The following is a 9150-nucleotide window of genomic DNA, read 5'->3' as shown; positions in this document are numbered from 1 at the left end:
GTTTGGACTAGTGAAAAAAGATCTTACGTTTATACGGTGGCTTTCACAACGTCAGGATGCCCCAAAAACCTTCAGCCAATGCAGTACAAACAAATTGGGCAGAATTTTAACTGCCAAAGTGAGGGAGGGGTGGCATGTTCCGGGGGGGGGGGGGGGGGGGGATGGGGGTGGTTGCTTAAAGCCCTGACATAATCCTGCCTATTTTCTGGTTTAACCCATGTACATTTGCAAGCAAACTGGAATTCCCTGTGGAGTTGTCGGGTAAATGAATACAATAGTACTGTAAAACTGTCATAAAAGTACTGCTCCAGAACTAGCTGAGCCCCTAGACAACTTGTTTCGGTACAACTACTCAGCGATGTGGGAAATTGCCCATGTATGACCTGTCCACAGAAAGGACAAATCCAATCCGACCAATTACACCATCACTGGCTACTCTTGATCATCAGCAAAGTGATTGAACGTATCGGTGCAACTGTCGTTGACAGTGCTATCAAGCGACATTTAACTCAGTAATAACCTTGCTGATGCTCAACTTTAGTTCTGCCAGGGCCACTCCTGACCCCATTACAGCCTTGGTCCAAAAAAACTGAATTGGTGAGGTGAGTGACTGTCCCTGACATTAAAGCAACATTTGACCAAGTATGGCACCAAGGAGCCCTATGAAAAACTGGAGTCAATGGAATAATGGGGAAATCTCCACTGGATGGAGTAATAACGAGCACAAAGGAAATGGTTGTGGTCGTTGGAGGTCAATTAACCAGTCCCAGGATATCACTACAAGTTCCTTCGGGTACTTCCTAGGCCCAACCATTTTCAGCTGCTCCATCAGTGACCTTCCCTCCGTTATAAGGTTCGAAGTGGAGATGTTCGCTGATGATTACGTAATGTTCAGCAATATTTGCAACTCCTCAGATAGTGAAGCAGTCTGTGCCAATGTGCAGCAAGACCTAGACAACATTCAGGCTTGGGCTGATAAATGGCATGTAACATTCAGGCCCCATAAGTGCTAGGCAATGACCATCTTCAACAAGAGAGAATCCAAGCAACTTCGCTTGACATTCAATGGTATTTCCATTGCTGAATCCCCCACTATCTGCACCTTGGGTTATCATTGACCAGAAACAGAACTGGACCAGCCACATAAATACTGTGGCTACCAGAGCAGGTCAGAATCTGGGAATTCTGTGGCAAGTAACTTACCACCTACCTCCCCAAAGCCTGCCTGCCATATACAAAGCACAAGTTAGGAGCGTGATGGAATGCCCTCCACTTGCCTACATGAGTGCAGCTCCAACAACAGTCAAGCTCAACACCATCCAGGACAAAGCAGCCCACTTGATTGGCACCCCATCTACCATCTTCAACATTCAATCCCTCTACCACCGACACAGTGGCAGCAGTATGTACCATCTACAAGATGCACTGCAGCAACTCATCAAACCTGTGATATCTACCACAAAGGACAAGGGTAGCAGAGGCATTGGAGCACCACTGTCTGCAAGTTTCCCTCCAAGCCACACACCACCATCCCAACTTGGAGCTATATTGCTGTTCCTTCACTGTCCCTGTATCAAAACACTGGAACTCCCTAACAGAAGTGGGTGTACCTTCATGGACTGCAGTGGTTTGTGAAAGCAGCTCACCACCTTCCCAAGAGCAATTAAGCAACAAATGCTGGCTTTGCCAGTGATGCTTGCATCCCATGAAAGAACATAGGAATATGGGAAATAGAAGTAGGAGTAGGCTATTTGGCATGTTGAACCTGCTCCACCATTCAAACAGATCATGGCTGATCATCTACCTCTAAGTAATTTTTCTCTATGGTCTCCATATCCCTTGATACAAATTAATAGCAGAAATAGGCCTCTCAGCCCCTCGCACCTGCTCTGCCATTCAATGAGGTAATGGCTGATGTTGTCACCTCAACCCCACATTCCTGCCTACCCCCAATAACCTTTCACTTCTTTGTTAATCAAGGATCTATCTGCCTTAAAAATATTCAAAGACTCTGCTTCCACTGCCTTTTGAGGGAGAGAGTTCCAAAGACTCAAGATCCTCTGAAAGAAAAAAATTCTCATCTCTGTCTTTAATGAGCAACCCCTTATTTTTAAACAGTGACCCTTGGTTATAGATTCTGCTCCCACAAGGGGATACGTCCACCCTGTCAAGATCCCTCGGGATCTTAAAGGTTTCGATCTCTTACTCTTGCTCTTCTAAACTCCAGTGGATACAAGCCTAAACTGTCCAACCTCTCCTCCGAAGCCAATCCACCTATTCCTGGTATTAGAGTAGTAAACCTCTGAACTACTTCTAACGCATTTACATCTTTCCTTAAATAAGGAGACCATTGGATAACACTGGTATCCAGAAATTGATTGATTGGTGTCTTGAACATGCTGAATAATTGAGCTCCCCTCGGGTAGAGAATTCCAAGATTCATCACCCTCTGAGTGAAGAAATTCCTCCTCATCTCAGTCTTAAATGGCCTGCCCCTTATTCTGAAATGGTGTCTGCTGGTTCTAGACTCAGCAGCCAGGGGAAACATCCTATCTACATCTACCCTGTTAAGTCCTGCAAGAACTTTGTACGTTTCAATGAAATCACCTCTCATTCTTCGAAACTCCAGAGAGTACAGGCCCAGTCTCCTCAATCTCTTCTCATAAAACAATCCCACCATCCAGAGATTGGCCTGGTGAACCTCCATTGCACTCCCTCTTTGGTAAGTATATGCTTCCTTAGGTAAGGAGACCAAAACTGTACACAATATTCCAAATGCGGTGTCATCAAGGACCTATATAATTGCAGCAAGACATCTTTACTCCAGTATTCAAATCCCCTTGCAATGAAGGCCAACATACCACTTGCCTTCCTCATTGCTGCTAGCTTTTAATGACTCATGAACAAGGACACCTAGGTCCCTTTGTAAATCAACGCTTCCCATCCTCTCACCATTTAAGAAATAGCTGCTTTTGTCTTTTTTTACCAAAGTGGATAACTTAACACTTACCTAATTGTAACTACATGGTAGGACAGAGTATAAAAGAAGAGATACTGGGAGCTTGTCAGAAAGGTACAGCAATAATCATGGGGGATTTTGATCTACATATAGACTGGAAAAATCAGATGGGCAAAGGTAGTGTAGATGAAGAGTTCATAGAATGTTTTTGTGATAGTTTCTTAGAACAGCACATTCTGGAGCCAACCAGAGAGTAAGCTATGCTAGACCTGGTATTGTGCAATGAGAGAAGATTAATTGATAACCTCATAGTGAAGGCACCCCTGGGTACTAGCAATCATACTATGATTGAATTTTACATTCATTTTCAGGAAGGAATGTGTCCAAAACAACTATTTTTAACTTAAAAAAGCGCAATTATGAGAGCATGAAAGTTGAGCTAGCTAAAGTGAACTGGGAAATGAGGTTAAGAGATAGGCCAATAAAAATGCAATGGCAGACACTTGAAGGGATATTTCAGAATACACAGAATATACACATTCCAATGAGAAAGAAAAATTCCAAGGGGAGGGCCCACCATCCGTGGTTAACTAAAAAAAGTTGAAGACAGTATCAAACTTTAAGAAAAGGCATATAATTGCGCAGAAATGGGTGGCAGGTCAGAAGGTTGGAAAGAATATAAAGAACAGCAAAGAATGGCAAAAAGACTATAAGGAGGCAAAAATTAAGAGTATGCGAGAAAGCTAGCTAATATTATAAAGACGGATAGTAAGAGTTTATAGATATTTAAATAAGAAAAGAGTTAACAAAGTGAGCATTTGTCCTAGAGAGAGTGTGCCTGGGGAATTGATAATGGAAAGCAGGGCGATGGCAGATTAATTAAACAGGTATTTTGCTTCAATCTTCACTATAGAGGACACAAGTAACATCCCGGAGATAGCTGTAAATCAGGAAATGGAAGGGAGGGAGGAACTTGGGGAAAGTTGCAATCACCAGGGAGGTGGTATTGAGCAAATTGTTGGGACTGCGGGTTGACAAATCCCCAGGTCCAGATGGACTTCAGTGTAAGGTCTTGAAAGAAGTAGCTAGTGAGATAGTTGTTGTATTGGTTTTAATTTTTCAAAATTTCCTAGATTCGGGGAAAATTCCATTAGATTTGAAAATAGCATATATAACTTCTTTATTCAAAAAAGGGGGGAGACAGAAAGCAGGAAACTATAGGCCAGTTAGCCTAACATCTGTCATAGGGAAAATTTTAGAAGCTATTATTAAAGATGTTAAAGCAGGGCACTTGGAAAAATTGAAGTCAATCAGGCAAAGTCAACATGGTTTTGTAAAAGGGAAATCATGTTTAACCAATTCATTGGAGTTCTTTGAGGGAGCCACATGTGCTGTGAATAAAGGAGAACTAGTGGATGTAATGTACTTAGATTTCCAGAAGACATTTGATAAAGTGCCGCATCAAAGGTTATTGCAGAAAATAAAAGCTCATGGTGTAAGGGGTAATATATTGGCATGGATAGAAGATTGGCTAGCAGAGAGTTTGCATAAATGAGTCTTTTTTCTGGTTGGCAGGATGTGACCAGTGGTGTGCCACAGGGTTCAATGCTGGGACCTCAACCCTTTACAATTCATTTAAATGACTTGGATGAAGGGACCGAAAGAATGGTTATGTGAAATAGTTCATTTTGGCAGGAAGAATAAACATGTTTATTGTCTAAATGGTGAGAGATTGCAGAGCTCTGAGATTCAGATGGATATAGGTGTCCTAGTGCATGAATCACAAAAGGTTAGTATGGAGGTACAGCAGGTAATTAGGAAAGTATTGGATCTGTACCCTGGTTCATTGGGTCTTAACGATCCGGGTTGCACGCTTGTTTCGGGGTGACCAAGTCGGTACCAAGACAGAGAAGATCAGTAGATCGTTCTTAGAAGAAACACATTCTGTTTATTTACAAAAGGAACTCAGCAGCTACACTTGTGTGCTAACAACTCAGAACTCTGTCTTTGCACTTCAGACTCTAACTCAAGACTACTGACTACAGAGGTGGCCCGCGCTACTCTGCTATTTGATACCAAGATCATGTGATCTTCCAATACAGCATTCATCTTAAAGGTATATTATATATCAGATTGCTACATCCCTCCCCCTTTACTCTGGAATACATTCTACAATTTTTTCTCGAAATATCAAATTTTTCACACAGATAAGTAATTTACAAAGTCAGTCTTTCTGGGGGTTTCCTTATGCGTGTAGAAGGGGTCAGCTCTACAGCTTCTGATGTTTTATCTGGAACCTCCTTCACTGGAGTCATTTGAGTATCAGGCTTCTTGGTAAGTACCTGCAAATCTATTTCCTTGACTCTTTCAGATGCAGTTGACCCTTCAGACACATCTGTACTCAGTTGAATTCTTTCAACAGGAGACGTTGATTCAGTCACGAACACTGTTGGAATCATTTCTGGATATTTTGTTTCTCCTCTTATATGATCCACATGTCTCCATATGACTAGATCTTCCACTTTCACGTGGTAGGAAAGAGGTCCAGTTATTGCACTTATTTCACCAACCACGTTGATCCTTTTCTAAAATTTTTCACATATACCTTCTCTCCCACATTAAAAGTTCTGTCAAGATATTGCCAGTCATGACTAGTTTTCTGACTTCCCTGACTTCTTTCCACCTTCCCACCCACCCCAAGTTTGGCATAATTAGGCTCAATCTCGATCAGCAACGGCATTTCGCAGGTGTGTCACCTGTTGTTGTATGAGGGGTGGTCCTAAAATCCTAAAAGAAAATGTGCTAGTTTAGTCATAATAGAATCTCCAGACAATTTATTCATTCTCTCGGCCAGTCCGTTTGAAGAAGGGTAGTATGGTGAAGTTCTTACATGAGTAATACCGTTGAGGTTGATAAATCAGTGAAACTCAGTACTCGTAAATACCGTTCCATAGTCTGATACGACCACTCTGGTAGTCTGTTGATTGTGAAACTTTGACGTAGCTTGTCTATTGTAGCAGAAGATGTCGGCGACCTCACTTCGTATATGTCCATCCATTTTGAGTGAGCATCGATGATAAGTAGACACATTGTTCCCATAAAAATTCCCACATAGTCGATGTGTGCTCGCACCTATGGCCTTCCTGGCCACTCCCAGGGGTGTAACGGAGCTGTTGAAGATAATTTCTGTACTTGCTGACACTGCATCCAACTTCTCACGAAGTTCTCTATTTCTCTATCCATCCCAGGCCACCATAGATAGCTGCATGCTATGGCGTTCATTCAGGAAATTCCGGGATGTGCACTGAAGTTCAAGTAACAATGGCTTTTGTCCTTTTGGAGGAAAAACCACTTGTGCTCCCCACAATAAGATAACTTCCTGGCTGGTTATTTTGTATCTTCTCTGAAAATATGGTTTCATTTCTTCAGATTCCTGTTCTTGTGACCAACCATGAAAAACTTGTTCCCGTACTTTGGATAAGACTGGGTCTCGACTTGGCCAATCTCTAATCTGTCTAGCACATATCGGTGATGAATCTAGGAAGTTCAATAATAAAACGAATTCTTGAGGAATTGGAACATCCTCATTGTTTACTTGCGTGGGCAAATGACTGAGTGCATTTGCGTTTGCAATTTGAATGAAAGTATACTCATACACTGCCAAGATCAATGGTATTATTTGTGCTTCTCTCTCTTCTTTTGATGGGCATTCTTCCGTATGCCACTGACTTTATTCTCGGCCTTCTTTTTGAATTCTATATTGGCCAGACTAATCTCAGATGTAAGTTCGACTTGAGTGAACTCGGTGGTTGAGTTTTCCAGAATTTCATCATCTGTCTGCTTCTTAGAAAATTCTGTGGCTTTTGCCTCCAAAGCCTCTTTGGTTTCACGTAGCTGACTTTTCAGCTCTTCCATCCCTTTTTTGCATTGGTGCACTGCTTCCTGGAAAATTAAGCATTGTCATGTCTTCTCTGCCAACTCATCCTTCATTTTACTTAGAGAAGTGCAGAACTCTTCCTGTTTCTCTTCATGCTTTTCCAGAGGTATACACTTAGGCAGGAGGGAAACTGGTAGTGTGTGAAGGTCTTTCGGCAGGTTTTCAATTTTCTTTTGGAATCTCCGTGACAAATCAAGGTTGATTTCCCTCAACCAGTTTTGTCCTAGTATGCTTAGTCCTCTGCCTGCTACCGCCATCAAGGTAATTTCACTGTTTGACCTCTGTAGTGTACTGCAACTTTACTTATGCCCTTGACTTGTATATCTTCTCCCGTGTAAGTTTTCAATTTGGCATCAGTTTCTTCCAAATTTAGTTTACGTTCCCTGTGATTCAGGTATTTAAAAGTATGCTCACCTATCACCGTAATGGATGCTCCTGTATCCAGCTTCATTTTGATAGGCCTCTCATTCACTCTTATGGTTACGTAGGTAGGTTCTGTTCTTCCTACCTTTAAATTCTACAACAAATAAATATCTGAATCTGTTGCATAAGGTTTTCATTTGCTTTTGTTTGAAAGTCTACCTGATTTTATCTTTACAATGTCTCATGAGGTGTCCATTTCGATGACAGAAAAAACATTCGATTTTTTTAAACTGTGGTTCATTACAAGGTTGTCTGCTTCCATCTCCGTTACCATTATGCCATGTTTTCGCTGCTAAATTATCTCTTTTTATTTGTGGCGGTGGCTGCTTCCTGCTTCTAAGCAAAGCCTTACACGTGCACGCTCTTTTTGGCTGAGGATCCCCATCCAATGTGGAGGACAGTGCCATTTTGCGCTCCCTGTATGGCTTTCAAATCTCGCACCACGCCTTCCACTGCCACAGCAATTTCCAATGCCTCCTGAAAATCCAAATTTGTTTCAGAGTAATCTCTTCTGAATCACACCTTCATTTATACCGCACACCAAATGATCTCTAAGCGTATCATTGACAGATGTACCAAACTCTCAATATTCTGCTTATTGTTTCAGACTTGCCACATAACAAGCAACTGTCTCCCCCGTGGCTCTATTCCTTGAGTTAAATTTGAACCGTTGCATAATCACTGAGGGCTTTGGCTGGTAATGATTCTTTATCAGGTTTGCTAAGTCATCAAAACTTTTCGAGCCTGTGGCACTGGGTGCCAACAAATTTCGAATTAATCCATATGTCTTACTCCCACATGTTGATAAGACAATCGTGCGCTTCTTCTCCTCCCCTGCAACGTCGTTCGCCTGGAAGAATTTCAACATTATGAGACCAATCATCCAAGGCTGGATCGAAAGGTTCAACTTTTCCAAATTGTGGCATGCTCTGAGGGGATTGTTTCAACGATCAGGCTGGAAATTTTTCTTTACTTACAATTACCGTGCGAGGTACAGCCCGATTTTGGTTCTTTTGATTTCCTTAGTTCTGTTTTGCTTTTTCTTGTCCTTTTGTGTCTTTTTCTTGCTTTTTACTCTCATCACCAGTTTGTTGGATCCTGTACCCTGGTTCATTGGGACTTAAGGATCCGGGTTGCACGCTTGTTTTGGGGTGGCCGAGCTGGTACCATAGACAGAGAAGATCAGAAGATCGTTCTTAGAAGAAACACATTCTGTTTATTTACAAAAGGAACTCAAAACTCTGCCTTTACACTTCAGACTCTAACTCAAGACTACTGACTACAGAGGTAGCCTGTGCTACCCTGCTAGTGGATACTAAGATCATGTGATCTTCCATTACAACATTTATCTTAAAGGCATATTACACATCAAATTAGTACAGAAAGCTAATAGAATGTTAGCATTTATTGTGAGGTGAATTGATTACAAAAGTAGGGAGGTTATGCTTCAGTTGTACAGGGCATTGTTGAGGCCACATTTGGAGTAATGTGTACAGCACTGGTCTCCTTATTTAAAGAAAGATGTAAATGCAATGGAAGCAGTTCAGAGAAGGTTCGCTAGATTAATACCAGGAATGGGCGGGTTGTCTTCTGAGGGAAGGCTGGACAGGTTAGGCTTCTATCCACTGGAATTGAGAAGAGTAAGAGGTGACTAAATTGAAACCTTTAAGATCCTGAGAGATCTTGACAGGATGGATATGGAGAGGATGTTTCCTCTTGTGGGAGAATCTAGAACTGTTTAAAAATAAGAGGTCACTTGTTTAAGACAGAGATGAGGATAATTTTTTCCCCTAAGGGTTGTGAGTCTTTGGAACTCTCTTCCTCAAAAGGC

The sequence above is a fragment of the Cetorhinus maximus genome, chromosome 11 (assembly GCF_964194155.1).
Source record: "Cetorhinus maximus chromosome 11, sCetMax3.hap1.1, whole genome shotgun sequence".
Classification (NCBI taxonomy): Eukaryota; Metazoa; Chordata; class Chondrichthyes; order Lamniformes; family Cetorhinidae; genus Cetorhinus; species Cetorhinus maximus.
This window is presented reverse-complemented; position numbering follows the sequence as displayed.